Raw genomic sequence first — 18,937 nt, forward strand, 5'->3', positions numbered from 1 at the left:
TAGCAGCTATCTTTTAATTTATGTATAACTTTATTCACTTATTTACAGAGAGTATATCTTACTGGTACTTTATGTGACCACTGTGACTTTTTTCTTTTTTTCTTTTATGAAAGCTATTATGGGACTCTGAGTCACATATAAATTGTCTATTTTACTTGATTACCTTTGATGTTGCTCTGTAGAAGAACTGAAGTGGGTGAATAAAAAACTTCACTGCTTTCAAATGGCAGGCAAGTGTATTCCATATTTGAGAAGGTGCATTTCTTCTCTACTTCTGGAAAGTGCTTTAGATTCCTCTCCAAGCTGGTCTCCTTTTCTAGAAGGACAGGATTGTCTCCTTCCTGCTCACCAACTGACTATGAGGAAAGGGTTCCTTGTTATCTTCGGGCCCCGGCGAAAGTCCTAACTCTCCACTACCTGCCCATTGACACCAATCTAGTGAGAAGGAAGAGAGTGACTTCAGTACTACCAAGTTAGAAGCTGTGATTTCCACATAGCCCCTGACAAAACCACTTAGATTTCTATTTACTTGAAAGGATAAAATTCCAGCCTTCCCAATTAATATGGTTTACAGATACCCCTTCCCCTAATTCTCATGTGTTCAGAGGTGGGGCTTTTGGAAATTGATCGTGAGGGTGCCACAGTTCACATCAATATGTGCTATGAGAAGCTGAGGTTTGGAAGGAAGAGGGTGTCACCAAAGGTGTGATCTAGAAGGATGCATCTGTCCCTGGCTGATCCCTACTTCCCCTCTAGTTCTCGGCTGCTATAAGTGAGCAGCTTTCCTCTGTCACGCCCTTCTACCACGTCATTTCCGCTCTGGAGCCAGCCAGCCGTGGACTGAACAGTGAGCCAAATTGAACATCCCTTTAAATTGTGAGTATAGATTATTTCGTCCCAGCAACAGGACTATCAACTTTCTGTGAGATATTGAGATGTCCATTGTTCCTCTAAACGTGAAAATCTAGGCCTCTTAAGGCAGCATTAGCACCTTTTTTTTTTTTTTTTGGAGTCTTTGATAAAAATAGTGTGGTTATTGTATATAAAAAAGTATTGTCTTAGTAGGTGGCCTCTTCTGAGCCTTTTGCCTAAAGGAAATAGGCTTCCGCCTAGGCTTTCTTTCTCTGTTGGGATATTTAAGCTGCAGGCTTTGGAGACGCGTGGGAAATGAGGAAAACGCAGGGACCCACCACTGAGAGATCTGTTATGGAGACCCACGGACGGGCTTTTTCCCCCTTTCTCCACCTCTCGGGGCCTTTCTCTGAGTGTTCTATGTGTAATGCTCGGAAAGTTTAGTTTGATTTGGGGAGAGAAATAATGATAATGCGTCTTCTATAAATTTTAGAAGCAGTAATTCCTTTTTAAAGGCAATTTGAAATATGTTTATTTGCTCTCTGTTCTTTTATTTGATGGTCATTCAGGTACAGCCATAAAAGGAGAAACAGAGAGACTCAGAAAAAATAAAGCTTTTTCTTTTCTTTCTTCTTCTTTTTTTTTTTTTTTTTTTTTTTTTTTTTACCTAAAAGCAGTAGGCCTAGCAGAGCATGCAGAGCTCAGGGGAAGCACCAGTGTTAGTCAGTGTTGCTCAGGAAGAACTTGTGTTTGTTGAAGGCGGGATTGAGGGGAGAGCCTAAGCCGCCATCTTGAGTGAATGAACTTCCATAGGAAAGTCGAGTCAGGTCGGGGTGAAGAGTTCAGGATGAGCTTCTTTGGAAAGCTTCCGTGGACTCTACAGGAGAGTGCTTCAGTAACAAGGGCCTGTCAATTGGATGACTGAGACAGAAACATCGTCTCTTAGAACTTATACAGGAGAAAAAGGAGGTATGTCTCTAAATTCACTGGTGTGCATGGATCAAAGAGATACTCCCAGCAGAAAGATCAGTGCCTAAAAATGGCTTAACTCCTGAAGGGACTGCCTGCCCTCAATCAGAAAAGTTTTGAAGATGACAAAACATCCTAATATACATAAAATGAGGAATATACACAATTTAATGTCACCTTACTTCTAGGATTTATTATATAATCAGTATCATTAGAAAGTAACCATAAAATGAAAATCCAAACATTGTATGTTTTCCTTTTTATAAAATCTGCATATTTGTCAGGATAATTATTATATTTAAGGAACAAAAATTATGAGAACTTTAATCTTTGAATAGTCACTCACTAATATTTTTTTCTTACCACTGTTACCTGTTGACTAAACTCAATATAAAAGTATATCCTTTTAAAAATACCTTTGCTTTTATCATTAGCGATGGACTGAACATCAAACTTCTGTTTTGTTTATAGTGGTAAATTCATCCCTATAACACAAATGTTTCAGAAACACTTATGCCATTAGCATAAGAGAGAATTCAACAGAAGACACAAAATATTATTATTCAGTTTTTCTTCAGTTGTGTGAATTCCAGTTTGCTTTTTTCATAGGACTAGAAAAATTAGTCATCTACACAATGAATATCTTTTAGTCTCAGAATTTACTTCCCCTCTTAAAATTAGAAAGAATTCAAAGAACTTTTCTTATGAGTTAAATGTATTAATATTTATTAATTTATAATGATATCTAACGTGGAATTTAAACTGATAACATTTCTGTTGTATGTGAATTTTTTTTTTTTTTTGGTACCTGGGATTGAACTCGGGTCTTTGCGCTTGCAAGGCAAGCCACCAAACCACTGAGCTAAATCCCCGGCCCTTGCTAATTTTAATAAAATAAAAATTTTTATGTTAAATAATAAGATATGTATGAAAATATTTTCTAAAACAGTGTATTATTTATAAGATCCCCCTTTGAACTGGCAATCTCACTTCTTGAAGTATTTTTAAGAATTGTTTGCTAAAGGTCCACTTCTGAATACCATAGCTAGTCTGTCAGTTATTTTAAGTGGAAGTGGCATTTCATGAAATGAATCCGCTAATTCAACTGGTAAATCAAACCATCATGTAAATGCTTTTGTCCTCAAGATAAGGATTTATCTTCTGTGCACAAGTGTGTGTCCTCTCTTTCCCAATGTGTCACTCATCTCTAACTGAAGGCTCAAGATATGAGAAAGTTAATTATCTTACTGTTTCATCAAAACATATTTAGAGTGTATTTTCTTGTAGTAACGTTTTAAAATACAGTAACTTCTAGTCCGAATGCGTGAGTCTTTTGAGTCATGCTAAGTAGCTGTCAACTGTGCCCACCTATGTTCTTGTACCAGGTATGCCAAAATTAACACACCAAATATGAAAACAATATCTTATTAAGTTATTAGATTAAAAGTGTCATCAATTAGATTGGACCTTGTAGTCCCTAAATTCATGCCTAGTGCTCACAGAAGTCTAGAAATTTAATTTTAGAACAACTAGTTCACACTGTTGTCTGTTCCTGATCTCCACTGTGAGCTAAATTTATCAGTGATTATAGCCACCTAAAGAACATCTGGAATAAATGTCACCATTCACATTTGCCCTTGCCCATACCCTCACAATGCCTAAACCATAGTCTTTGCTACAAACATAGCAGATATGCAAGAATGTTCAGCATCACTGGTCATTCAAGAGATGCGAATGTAAACAATGCTGAGGTTCTGTCTCATTTCAGAAAGAATGGCTTTCATCAAGAAATCAACCAATAATTGTGGGGAAAAAGGAACCCTTCTCCATTGTTGATAGGAGTGCAGACTGGTGCAACCACCATGGAAATCAATATGGAGACACCTCAAAAAATAGGATTAGAGGTCCTATCCGGCCCAGCTATTCCCCTACTGAGTATCTTCTCAAAAGAATTAAAAACATCAGGCCACGGTGATATATTCACACCTATGTTTAGAGCAGCAGTTTGTAATAGCTAAATATTGGAAACAGCCCACGTGCCCATCAACTGATGATTACATAAGAAAGATGTGGTTTCTAATGTGATGGAGTATTATGACTTTGCCGTAAAAATAAACTTGAGACATTTATTGGTAGTGGAAGCAACTTGAGATTATACTTTTAAGTGACATAAACGGGACACATACATGTAAATACCAAATTGTTTCTCTGGTGTGACACAGTGAAATTATAAACAAGGAATAAAATATGTAAGAGACAATGTGAAGTAGGAAGAAAAGGTTCACAGAGAAGAGGGAATAGGGAGGGGAACTGGGGGAAAGGAATGTACTGGAAGAAAAAACGAGGAAAGAAAGAAAAACTGGAAAAAAGGTTTTGTAAATAGGGAGGGTTACAGGGATGCAAGGGAGAAAAGGAGACTGGGAAGAAACAAGAACTAAGATACATCATGTCGAGGTACAAATTCCCCATGATGAGTACGGTCAGAACGTACGCCTAAAATTTACCAATAAACTTATGGGGGAAAGAAAACGATGGCCACGGGAGGCTTATTTGTCCCCTCCAAAACCAGTAAGTTAGAAAGTTAGAAATGGAACGTATTTTATAGTTTTTTTTTTTTCTATAACTCAAACATTGGGTTTCATCTTAACCAAGTTCAGAATGCAAGAAAAGATAGAACCGTGAATGAGAATGTGTTGATCGTGTGACCGAAACCTCACTCCTGGCTGGGGCTTCTCAAATTTATTTCACATTTGAAACACAGGAAATTCAACAGTATGCTGCAGAGGGGTTTTAGTCAGAAGTATTTTTCCTCTAATTTAGGGGAGAAAGTGAAAGTGCTATCAACAGTCAAAGTACTTTATCTTTGGGTGCCTAACCAAAGCAGCCTAAATTAGATTAACTGAGTATATGTTACATAGTAGAAGTTGGGATACTATTGTTGGTTGTTCAACACTTAGAAACTCGTTTACTGTTACACTTGCCAGCTGTCAGATTCTATTAATGTTATTCAGAATTTACTAGTTGCTTAGCAATGTGTCTTCAGTAAACTACTCAATTACAAACAAAAAAGACGCTTTCTTCTCATTTTCTCTGACGTTTTGAAAATTCTGATAGATGTCTCAGGAAATATATATCTAAGCCATACTATGTCTTATTCATTCATTCTTCTGTAGTCAATAATTTCCCAAGACAGGAATACTATATTCCTACTCTTCCTTTAGGGAATTTACACTTATTTCTTCTACTTTTCATTAAAATATAGTCAGATTGTGTTTACTTCACTATTTTACTCACCATTTAGTCCTGAGCTTCAATATTTATATGCCAGGTTGCACAGAGTCTCTCTCAATTTCTGATATTTGTCATATTAAACATTTCTACTGGGATGAAAGATGACAATAAATAAAATGCAGTAGATCCTATGGATGAGGGTCAATACAACAACCCTTTATAAAGTCATCACTTTTATTGGAGGAGAAAACATAACAAGCAAGGAAAATATGTTGGCATTATCTTTCATTGTTAAATTTCTATATGACTAATATAAATTAGAAAGCAAATCTTTAAATGTAATAATTAGGGTTAGTTACACAAAAGCAACTAGAAAAAAAGTCTTTTCATATGAATATGAAAGGATTTGGAAGTCAGAAGTAGAAGTTGTGAATCTGGTAGATTTTTTTAACCATAGGCCATTCTGAAATAAGATGATAAATCCCTATGCATATTTATTCTTTTAACAAGCATAAACTATTGCATGAATTTATTGTAGATTTGTAAAATTCTGTGTTAGACATTTCCTTCACGAAAAAAATCACAGGTGTTTATTACAAATGTCAAACTCCATTTATGCAAACCAAACTGACTTTTCATTGAAGTGAATCCTGACATTCATTTCTTTTCCACTTGATATAACAAATATTTTGAAGATTTAGTTTTATATATCAATAATTTAGTATGTACGTAAGAACAACATACTGAACTATCATTGTCCCATCACAATTTCATATTGTATTTTTACCCAGTTTAATTTTACAAATCTCATAAACAGTATATCATATTGGTATATTTCCTTAATTTTATTTTGCTGTTTTCTGATAAGAAGGATAAACATGTACTATATATTTATCTACACAAATATCTCTTCTGGTATCCTTCATCCCTCTAAAAAGAAAATAATATTCCATCTAGTATTATTCTTCTTCTGCTTAAAGAACATCCTTGAAAATTTCCTGTAGTATCTATAATGACAAACTCTCAACAGAAAATGTCTGTCTTTCTGAGAAAATCTTCATTTCGCTGTTCCTTGCTTCCTAGCCAACAATCTGAAAAGCATTCTCTTTTTTTTCCATGTATTTTTTAGATTTTTGAAGTGTTTAATACTTGAAGATTAGTCTGGTCCGGATCATTCTAAAATAGTTACAAGATAAAGCCTTCAAATTTTATTTAATTTACTTTATTTTTGCCATTCTTAAGCCTAGCCACACACTTCCCTCACATTCAGTTTTTAAGAAACAGAAAGATATAATATGAGCCATAAATGCATTCACTTCAAAATAATTTGTATAATTCATAAACTCTGACCAGATTCTTAGAGAATAACTTATTGGAAATGATTTTAAGTTAGCATAAATCTACATATTTAAGGTGTTTTTAAGTGTTAAACCACATATTCATATTTGTGAAATATTAAATATAATGTGACAGTAAAAACTTGACTATATATGTCCATTTCTTGTTTTGAATTTCAGATACAATTTAGCTCTCTGAGAAATGGGCACAAAGTGACTTTCCTAACACTTACTATTTGAACACTCCATAAAAATAAGCTTGAGTCATTTGTAGGAAGATGGCAGCACCTTGAGTCCATAACAATAAGTGAAATAAAGAGGACACACAAGCTTACATATCACATGGTTTCTATTATATGAAAACCCCAAATTACAATAAAGGACAAAATAAAGATAGGCACCAGGAAGTTGTGAGATGCATCTTTCTTGAATGGGAAGGGCATCAAGAGATGGAGGGGAGAAGTGGCGGGAAAGGGGATGAAAAATGAAATTAATGTGTGTTATGCACATGAGCCAAACCCACCAGGGAAATAAAGAGTATGCTCTGCAAATACGAGTAATAAAAAATTCAGGCAAGACATAAAGAAATCTACTTTTTTATAGTACCCTTGAAAAGAACAGCTCACAAGTAGTCACTGCCAGGGAGAAGAGCTCTTGGGCCAAAGCAACTAAGGGTAACATATCGCTTCTGCTTCAGGTGGTGGGGAAAAGATTCTTAAATAAACCGCTGCTGGCTGAGCACCGTGCCCAGAGTCAGACACTGAGAAAGTTGATATTATTCGAGAAGCTCAAAAACCTTATCTGCCTTCTTATATCCGTGAATTTTTTTTTACATGTAGTATATTTCATTTTGTCAAATATTACTGGATAAATTTTGCCTTAGGGTATACTTAAGAGGCAGTAGACACAATGGAAAATGGACAAGTTTTGTGATTAATCCAAAATGGGTTAGTCCAAAACAGTTATCTGTTGTAACGAGACACTTGTAATTGCATATAAAACATGATTTTACATGCTCGATACTATTATTACCTCAGCTACGCTGCTGCCTGTGAGGAGGGCGTAGCCAGTATGGATTAATTTCTCAGCATGGTGAAGTTGTAAGGGGCCTGCCTCAATCTTGTTTATTCTTCCTTCTCAGCACTTTTAGCTCAGACAAGGTCACTAGATGGGCCATACAGTATTTAGGCAATTTATCTTCATTTCTTAGTGTCTGGGTGTAAGGATGAAGGCATCCCTCTCTTGACACAGTTTTTAAAAGCAAGAAAAACTGTTCAAGGAGTCCCCGAGGAGACGTTTCCCAGCTTTTTATCGGTTGGATGATTGCAGAAGATGCCCATGAAACGGTTAAGGACACACGTGGATTGCTCCAGGCTTTATCCATCCGGGGCTAAAGGAAAGAGTGAAGTTCTACATGAAATGATTTGGGACGTGAAGTTATCAGTTCTCCCAAGGATACCATATACCCAGCACCATTTGAGAAACACGCGGGAAGTTAGTTTATTGTATAAAATGAATGCTTTAGGGTGCTAGCATTTAACTCTGAGAATCCAAGTAGAAAGGAGATTTTATGAACCATAATTCTTCCCCTAAGTCTGAGATAGAAGGATAGAAACATCTTCTCTGAAATGAAAAACTTCTAAAGTAATTTGAACTAAACTGAATCCCTATTAGCAAAGAAAAGGGTGGAGAATGGCTCTTGGGTAAGAAATCAACTTTATTCCACATTTGTTCGCTAAGAGTGACATGTAGTATGCTATTCTTTGATGTGCCGCCCAGGTCTGCCTTTAGGAATGAAAGAATCATTTTTCCTCCTGTTGCCGGTGCTGCTAGCTGACATTCGTTGACTGCCAGACCTCTCTGGGGGTTGTTTCAGCTGAAAAGCTTATTCATTCATATTCAACATCACACTTTTTTCCCAAGTTATTAATCTAATAATCCTTTGCTGCAGACAAAGCCCTGACCATCTCGGTAAGCACGGAATGACCACTCTGTCCTGAGAAGGAATCAGACTTCTGTGGATAGCCACGTAGTCTCGCCTCTCAGCCACTTTGGGTCCTTTCCCTTCCCCGGCTGATGACCCTGAGCATACACCCAAGCCGACCTCTTGTATTCTGTGCATCTTAGTGTTCGTTTCACCCTTGAAACCTTGGGTGTTGCTTTCAACCATACTGAGTTTAACCTTCCACATGTACAAAAGGGCAAGGAAATATCATATCTAACTTGTTTGTGAAGATAATGAATGTATATGTAGATGAATGGAGTTAAAGACAGAAGCTTCATATTTAATAAGATGCTTGTCATGGCCTATGGATGTAAATACACAAATAAATGTATGAACTTAGTCTTCAAAATTAATATTCTGTATTTTATACTTAAATATTTCTCAGATAATTTATTTTCTGCTTTTAATCATAAAGTCAATGTGTGGCAGAAGATGTAAAATCCATTTCTTAATACATATTTTATTATATGCTTCTATGAGAAAAGAAAAATAATGATGCCACCCAGCCAGTGGGAGAAAATCATAATAAAAACAGAAGAATATGTAACAATTTTACATTTGAAAATTTCTTTGTGATATAAAGCACGTTTGGCTTCAAATTATTCTGCATGTCAAAAATAGAGGAAATTAATTTTTTAATTTCCTATAATTTAAGTTTATTAACACTATGACTTTATTTTCAGAATCATATGCACGTGTTTTTATATGTCTACATATATATAGTTTTACAAATAAATAGTTACAATATTCTATAACAACTCAATTACATTAAAAAAACTGCTAAATTTTGTTGGAATAAAAAATATTTGAACTATAGATACTATGGAAAATTCTAAAAATTTATTGCAATTGTACCCAATTTCTCACAATCAGTTTCACCAATACATGATATAATGTAACTCCGAATATGTAAATATCCACACAAATATATTAAGCTTTACCATTTTTCTAAGGAACGATAGTTTGCAATAGGGTAAATAGAACAAGTAAAGGAGATACAACACAATTACTACTTAATTGATTTTCTACAAGAATAAAGATTCAAATAATGTAATGAGGAACTGCGTGATGATTATGCTAACCCAAGAATCATCACTCTAAGAATGTCATATTCGAGTGTAAGTCAATGCCGGAAACAACATGGTGCAAGGGCCTAGGTAAGGATGGGGATCATCACATGGTGGTCAGGAAGGAGAGAGCAAAGGGAGGAGCCAGGGAAGGAGATTTCCTTTCTAGGAAGTCCACCCAGAGACTTGTCTCCTCCAAGTGACCCCAACTCCTAGTAGCTCATTCAGCTCTGATGTCATCAGTCGATTAATCCAGTGGTTAGTATAGCACCCCCATCGCCTTCTAAAAACCCCCATTCTGAACACATGAGCCTTTCGGGGAACATTCCAGATCTACAACATACAATTTCAGGAGAATGTCTTAAAGCCATTGTTTTTGCCTTTTAAAAAACGGTAAAGTTTTTTAAACAAATCTTTAATTGGCCCAATCAACATGCCAAGAAAAATGTATTATTATGAACTAAGAGTGGAAAATGCATAACTGGAAAAATTATAACTTACTAAAAACTTGTTCTTTTTCTGATAAAGTAGACTAGGATCCAGAAATAGAATATTAATTCACTTTATTAAAAATGAAGTAGCAGATTCATAACTATGACACAGAGGACTCTTGTCTTATCAACTTTGACCTGTAAGCTTCAACATTTCTCTTTGTATTTTAAGAAAAGACCAAAGTCCCAGTTGGATCATTCTTTATTCATTTAATTGCCTTATTCATGGTAAAAATAATTTGAAAGTATTGAGAGCTAGCTGAGCTGCACTTCACTGTCGTCATCCTGACACCAGCTCCTCCTTGCCCTTTTATCTACTGCTGCTTTTTTCACATGCAGAACAGCGTCTTCTAAAACAATTGGACTCCTATGCCCACGAGGGGCCTTTCTGATGTGGACTCCGCATTTGACTATTCCTGAGGACAAAAATGTGTGTTAGTTCATTCCTAAGAATCCAGCACACTCCTGGTTGCGATCCTAATACAGTAATTCTTCTTGTAACAGCAATATTGTAGAATCAAGGGAAATGTAAATCAACTGTGAAATGGTCTAAATAAATGCAAATTGTAAGAATAGAACAGCTGTGCTTTGTATTCCAAAATTTCCATAAATCCTGTACATATCTGAAGACTTCAATAAAGCATCTTAATTCCAAATTTTTAAGTTATAAGAAAGTATGTTTTATTTAGTTTTCTCAAATTCATATGAACTGACAATATTTACCTTTTACTTATTTTATAAATGCATACAAATTAACAACCTTCATCTTTCATTTCACTTTACCATATGCATATGAATTGACAATATTTACCTTTAAACAAATGCTTCCAGCAATTCATATAGTCATTAAACACACTCATCTGTATTTACCTTATTAGAATTTCATATGGAAATCAGTAGGACAAGTCCTCAAAATAACTAAAACTAGACATTTCATTTGAGCCCCTAATCCAGTTTTGGTAATCTTCCTGTAAGTTTTAATCCATCATATTACAGGTGCATGAATTATTAGAGGTGCATGAATATCATGTTCATATCAGCAAAATTCACAACAGATCAATTATGGACGCAGCTTCTACGTCCATTAACATATGAGTGGATGAAGAAAATGTGGCATACAAACACACACACACACACACACACACACACACAATGGAGCACTACTCAGGCATAAAGAAGAATACATTTGAGTTATATATAAGAAATATGTTTTAAAACTATGTGTAGTTTTAAGATATCTATATCTACCTATCTATATAGATAGGTATTAGGTAGATATCTTAAAGCTACACATAGTATATGTGTGTATATATACATATATATATAGTATATACATATAATATATACATATAGTATATATATACACATATATATATAGCATATAGTGTATACAGTATATATAGGATATAGTATAGTATATATAGCATATATACTATATATAGTATATATAGTATATAGATATAGATATAGATATATAGATAGATAGATTCCTTATTGCTGTTATTTCAGCTGAGGTCTGATAATTAATGACATTCTTTTTTTTTTTTTTTACTGGGGATTGAACTCGGGTCCTTGTGCTTGCAAGGCAGGCCACCGAACCACTGAGCTAAATCCCCAGCCCTTAATGACATCTTAAATGGTTAAAAGTAGAAAGAATATATATTTCAGTACACATCAGTAAAATATATAACTAATGCATCTAATGATAATTAAAACAGAACTTAATTCATTTTTCTGACATGAAATTACACTTTTGCACCTGAACAGTTTTGTGGAAACTCTTTTTTTAAATTTCTGAGATTTTCTGATTTGAGTTTAAACACTGCAAACATTTATAATTTAGAGCGGCCTATAAGTGTGATTTCAATCAGTATACCCATGCTGCCATAGAAAAGCAGTTGCTCTGTCTGGAAAAGACAACAGTTAAGATGAGGAAAATTGTGTGTAAAATGTAAAGAAAAAGTCTAGTTCTAAAAGTCCTAATTTCACAAATCTTTCCTCTCTTCCTAATACATAATCTGCCTATTAATCCATAAACTTCATCATTGATAGTTTTTCAGAGCTCTGAAAGACAAATCCAACTAGAAAAACCAGTAACTATCTTTTGTTACATAACTTTTAAATTCTAGATACAAATATCGTTTCCATTCTTCTGTCAATAATGAAAATGTTTCTGTATTTTTCAATATCAATTATATTTCATCATTCAGAATTTTTCAAGTTATTTTTACTCTTTTAAAACACAAGAAAGTGTTACATATAAATGTATGTGAAAACAATCACTTCAAAGTATGTGAAAATAATCTCCTTAGGTTTCTTTACTGAGATATCAACAAGTAAGATTCTTCTCGTTTATTACTATTCTTGATTATTTCCCCACCATTTCTACATTTCCTTGTTTCTCTATTAAAATGTACTTCATGTTCTCATGATGTTTGGATGTCCAGTGATTATATGGCAGAGAGCAAGTGTGTGTTAAAATGAAGATCTGAGGGGTGGTTTCCATAAGTCACTCAAAGCTAGAAAAACAGTAGAATGATTATGACTAGCCTGTGTTTTAGGATAAGAACATATCCAAAGTAGCTAAGTGGAACAGTGATAGAAATCTAGGTGCAATTTTTCTCATGTGCTATGTTCATGGAAACAATGGAAATTTTGAGAATTATATTATCCATATTTATTTGTCTGTTCTGGTACTAAATCATTTTGTACTTGTTAATATATTTTAAGAAAAGTATATATTTCTTTTTATTATTATTTATTAAAATGTGTATGACTTTTGGTATATTTATTAAGTTAATACTTATAATAATTGCATATATTTAAAAGTATAGTATTAAAAATTTTACTAGAATTATAATAAATTCATGAGATGTCTTAGAAGATAATGAGTTTACCATGGAAAATAAGTACTTTGCTTTTGTATTATCCCATCTTTTCCTTTTGTCCATTCTTTGCCAATTTATTCCTAAATTATGTGTTCACATTACTAATACTTTTTTCCCCTCATATGTTGTCAACATTAGAGTTCTCTTTTACATAGTAACAGTATATGCAAATATTGTCACTCCCTCATATCAAACACATTTTGAAATTCTTTGACTGAATTACATTCTCCAGTCTGCCTACTTAAAGGAAAAGGAAAAAAAAAATCTGGGCTACAAAATCAAGACAGGAACGTCACAATCCCTGACTTGAAATTATACTACAGAGCTACTATGAAACAAAAGCATAGCAGTGTTAAAAATCCAACCTGAGGATGAATGGAACAGATTAGAAGATTCAGAAACTTCTGCAACACACTCAGCTACCTCATCTTTGACAAACTGGCCCAACACCTTCACTGGAAGAAAGATAGCATCTTCAATAAATGGTGCTAGAAAAACCAGCTTTCTACATGCTGAACACTAAAACTAGACCTGTGTCTGTCAGCATCCACTAAACTAAAACCAAAATGGATCAAAAATCTAAATATTAAAACAGAAACACTAAATCTTTTGGAAGAGAGAATAGGTAGAGCTCTTGAGGGCATAGAGGTAGGCAAAGACTTAATGAACAAATTCCTGATCACAAAGGAAATACTACAACTAGCAACAGGTATCTCATCTTATTAAAAAGCTTTTGTACAGCAAAAGAAATCATCAACAGAGTGAAAAGAGTCCACAGAGAAGGAAAAAATTTTATCCAGTTGTTCCTCACTCAAAGACTAGTATCTAGAACATATAAAGAATTGAAAAAAATCAGAGTTCTAAAATTTAAAGTCTCAATACAAAAATGGACACTGAGATAAATACACACTTCTCAGATGAATAAGTACCACTGGCAAATCAATATATAAAAAGAAGTTCAGCACCAGTGATCACTTGCGAGATGCAAATTGAAACAACACTGAATCTCCTTCTCACTCCAGAAAAAATGGATATTAAGAAATCAACCAACAATAAATGTTGGTGGGGCCTTTGGGAAAAAGAAACTCTTCTCCACTGTTGGTGATTACATAGACTAGTATAACTAACGTGGAAATCATGCAGAAATTCCTCAAAAAACTAAGATTAGAGGTTCCATGTGACCTAGCTATTTTAAATATCTTCCCAAAAGAATTAAAACCATAATACCACAGTTATATATGCACACCCGTGTTTATATCAGCACAGTTTTTAAACCTTATAAATAATCCAAATGCACATCAACTGATGAATGGATAAAAAAATGCTTTTTATATAATGGAGTACTACATAGCCATAAACAAGAATAATGAGATATTTGTGCCTATACAGATGTATCATGAAACCATACTCAAGTGAAATAAATTAGACACACATATATACATATCATATTGTCTCCCTGGTATAAGAAATTGAAAGTGTAAGTAATCAAAATATATTGTTATTGTGAAATAGAAAATTGTTCAAAATAATACCAAGTGTCAAATACTGTGTTAATGACTAAAATGTTCTAGGAGATAAGTTGAGAGTTACATTATCAATTGAAAATATGTTCTATTAAGATCATGATAAAAAATATAAGGCAGGAAAAGGAAAATTTCACATAATTTGATCATCGTATTTATATGCCTAGCAAACCAAAGGAAACAAACTGAAAAATGACATCTTAAATGGTTAAAAGTAGAAAGAATATATATTTCAGTACACATCAGTAAAATATATAACTAATGCATCTAATGATAATTAAAACAGAACTTAATTCATTTTTCTGACATGAAATTACACTTTTGCACCTGAACAGTTTTGTGGAAACTCTTTTTTTAAATTTCTGAGATTTTCTGATTTGAGTTTAAACACTGCAAACATTTATAATTTAGAGCGGCCTATAAGTGTGATTTCAATCAGTATACCCATGCTGCCATAGAAAAGCAGTTGCTCTGTCTGGAAAAGACAACAGTTAAGATGAGGAAAATTGTGTGTAAAATGTAAAGAAAAAGTCTAGTTCTAAAAGTCCTAATTTCACAAATCTTTCCTCTCTTCCTAATACATAATCTGCCTATTAATCCATAAACTTCATCATTGATAGTTTTTCAGAGCTCTGAAAGACAAATCCAACTAGAAAAACCAGTAACTATCTTTTGTTACATAACTTTTAAATTCTAGATACAAATATCGTTTCCATTCTTCTGTCAATAATGAAAATGTTTCTGTATTTTTCAATATCAATTATATTTCATCATTCAGAATTTTTCAAGTTATTTTTACTCTTTTAAAACACAAGAAAGTGTTACATATAAATGTATGTGAAAACAATCACTTCAAAGTATGTGAAAATAATCTCCTTAGGTTTCTTTACTGAGATATCAACAAGTAAGATTCTTCTCGTTTATTACTATTCTTGATTATTTCCCCACCATTTCTACATTTCCTTGTTTCTCTATTAAAATGTACTTCATGTTCTCATGATGTTTGGATGTCCAGTGATTATATGGCAGAGAGCAAGTGTGTGTTAAAATGAAGATCTGAGGGGTGGTTTCCATAAGTCACTCAAAGCTAGAAAAACAGTAGAATGATTATGACTAGCCTGTGTTTTAGGATAAGAACATATCCAAAGTAGCTAAGTGGAACAGTGATAGAAATCTAGGTGCAATTTTTCTCATGTGCTATGTTCATGGAAACAATGGAAATTTTGAGAATTATATTATCCATATTTATTTGTCTGTTCTGGTACTAAATCATTTTGTACTTGTTAATATATTTTAAGAAAAGTATATATTTCTTTTTATTATTATTTATTAAAATGTGTATGACTTTTGGTATATTTATTAAGTTAATACTTATAATAATTGCATATATTTAAAAGTATAGTATTAAAAATTTTACTAGAATTATAATAAATTCATGAGATGTCTTAGAAGATAATGAGTTTACCATGGAAAATAAGTACTTTGCTTTTGTATTATCCCATCTTTTCCTTTTGTCCATTCTTTGCCAATTTATTCCTAAATTATGTGTTCACATTACTAATACTTTTTTCCCCTCATATGTTGTCAACATTAGAGTTCTCTTTTACATAGTAACAGTATATGCAAATATTGTCACTCCCTCATATCAAACACATTTTGAAATTCTTTGACTGAATTACATTCTCCAGTCTGCCTACTTAAAGGAAAAGGAAAAAAAAAATCTGGGCTACAAAATCAAGACAGGAACGTCACAATCCCTGACTTGAAATTATACTACAGAGCTACTATGAAACAAAAGCATAGCAGTGTTAAAAATCCAACCTGAGGATGAATGGAACAGATTAGAAGATTCAGAAACTTCTGCAACACACTCAGCTACCTCATCTTTGACAAACTGGCCCAACACCTTCACTGGAAGAAAGATAGCATCTTCAATAAATGGTGCTAGAAAAACCAGCTTTCTACATGCTGAACACTAAAACTAGACCTGTGTCTGTCAGCATCCACTAAACTAAAACCAAAATGGATCAAAAATCTAAATATTAAAACAGAAACACTAAATCTTTTGGAAGAGAGAATAGGTAGAGCTCTTGAGGGCATAGAGGTAGGCAAAGACTTAATGAACAAATTCCTGATCACAAAGGAAATACTACAACTAGCAACAGGTATCTCATCTTATTAAAAAGCTTTTGTACAGCAAAAGAAATCATCAACAGAGTGAAAAGAGTCCACAGAGAAGGAAAAAATTTTATCCAGTTGTTCCTCACTCAAAGACTAGTATCTAGAACATATAAAGAATTGAAAAAAATCAGAGTTCTAAAATTTAAAGTCTCAATACAAAAATGGACACTGAGATAAATACACACTTCTCAGATGAATAAGTACCACTGGCAAATCAATATATAAAAAGAAGTTCAGCACCAGTGATCACTTGCGAGATGCAAATTGAAACAACACTGAATCTCCTTCTCACTCCAGAAAAAATGGATATTAAGAAATCAACCAACAATAAATGTTGGTGGGGCCTTTGGGAAAAAGAAACTCTTCTCCACTGTTGGTGATTACATAGACTAGTATAACTAACGTGGAAATCATGCAGAAATTCCTCAAAAAACTAAGATTAGAGGTTCCATGTGACCTAGCTATTTTAAATATCTTCCCAAAAGAATTAAAACCATAATACCACAGTTATATATGCACACCCGTGTTTATATCAGCACAGTTTTTAAACCTTATAAATAATCCAAATGCACATCAACTGATGAATGGATAAAAAAATGCTTTTTATATAATGGAGTACTACATAGCCATAAACAAGAATAATGAGATATTTGTGCCTATACAGATGTATCATGAAACCATACTCAAGTGAAATAAATTAGACACACATATATACATATCATATTGTCTCCCTGGTATAAGAAATTGAAAGTGTAAGTAATCAAAATATATTGTTATTGTGAAATAGAAAATTGTTCAAAATAATACCAAGTGTCAAATACTGTGTTAATGACTAAAATGTTCTAGGAGATAAGTTGAGAGTTACATTATCAATTGAAAATATGTTCTATTAAGATCATGATAAAAAATATAAGGCAGGAAAAGGAAAATTTCACATAATTTGATCATCGTATTTATATGCCTAGCAAACCAAAGGAAACAAACTGAAAAGTATTTTCAGTATATCCAGAATTTAATAATTTGTTAAACAAACCATATATAATTACAGTTCATACATTAACAAGATGTTAATAATTGTATTTAAAGAGATGATTTGATCTGCAATAGTGAGAGAAAATGTAGCTAAATGAATCATAGGAGTAAATTTAACAATTGATGGGGAGGATGAACATTTTGATAAGTATGAATAATGCTTTGAATTTATGGTATTAAACTTTTTTAAAGTTAAATATTTTTGTGTGTCTATATGATTATGAACTTTTCTTCTGAAATGAGGTCTATTACCACATGGATAAATGAGGCTGATTTTCTTCAAAAATAATATCAGAGCAAATGTTGACCATCACATTTCTTTTTTGTAACATATAATGCTGTAATAAAAACTGTGTAATTTCTCTCTTATCTTCTAAGAATGTTTATCTCATATATCATACATAATATGTAATGCTTCTATCTTAATTTCAGCATTTAAGCTAATTGCAGTTTGTTTTAAAAGTACAAGAATCCAGTGGATGGGAGAAATGAGGAAAGGCTGGTCAATGGATACTAAGTCACAATAACAATTGCTCATGTGATATTTCACTGTAGGTTTGCTATTGATAGAAACTAGGAACTACATATATCAAAAATTTCTAAGAACGGATCCTGAATGCCATCACTGTAATGAAATAATGTATTTTAAGGGAATAGATATCTTTCATCTGATTTAAATATGTTATAATAATACATATATAGAAACATTGCACAACACCCTAGAATATGTATATTTATGATTTATATGTCAACAAATTAGTTTATAAATGAATGACATATCAACAAAAATGCACACACAGCCCACCATCTACAGATCTACCACCATCTACCACAGCACACCTAGTGTTTTCAATGACATTCTCCTTCACACACTCCTTAAATGACCTTTGTTTCCACCATTTTTAAGTGATTGACTCCATATGGTGATAAGCCTCATTGCAGTTTTTTACCACTCACCATCTGTGTTTCAATTGAACAGTATTTTCTTTTTGACCTCTCTAAAGAATTCTCAGATAAAAATAGTTCTCTTAAATGTGTGGTTACAAATGTCAGATGTCATGATTATATATGAATATTTATGATGTATAGAATTTTCAATTACCTAAGTGTGATTTTGAATATCAAAATCATAAAATTAACTTTGTATACTTAACACACTAGTTCACAATTTTAAAAAAAGAAATAGTGCACAGAAAGACAAGTACTGCATTATCTCATGCATATATGAACTCTAAAAAGTTGATCTCATGAAATGTCAGCATAAAGGCTGGGCATCTAGCTCAGTGGTTCCGTGGCCTGCCTCGCAAGTGCAAGGACCCAAGTTCAATCCCAGGTACCAAAAAAAAAAAAAAAAAAAAAAG

The 18,937-nt window shown here is 33.2% G+C and overlaps 1 long non-coding RNA gene across 1 annotated transcript in view; it reads left to right on the forward strand.

Moving 5' to 3' along the window:
* The first annotated feature begins 841 nt into the window (after window positions 1-841).
* LOC104859052 overlaps window positions 842-18,937 on the forward strand; it is a 33,402-nt gene continuing 15,306 nt past the window's right edge. Inside the window, exons 1-2 of the long non-coding RNA XR_779277.1 lie at window positions 842-876; window positions 1,666-1,821. This is a non-coding gene — a long non-coding RNA (uncharacterized LOC104859052). The remainder of the gene's footprint in view (window positions 877-1,665; window positions 1,822-18,937) is intronic.

The sequence above is a fragment of the Fukomys damarensis genome, unplaced genomic scaffold (assembly GCF_012274545.1).
Source record: "Fukomys damarensis isolate Sample0158 unplaced genomic scaffold, DMR_v1.0_HiC HiC_scaffold_5, whole genome shotgun sequence".
Lineage (NCBI taxonomy): Eukaryota > Metazoa > Chordata > Mammalia > Rodentia > Bathyergidae > Fukomys > Fukomys damarensis.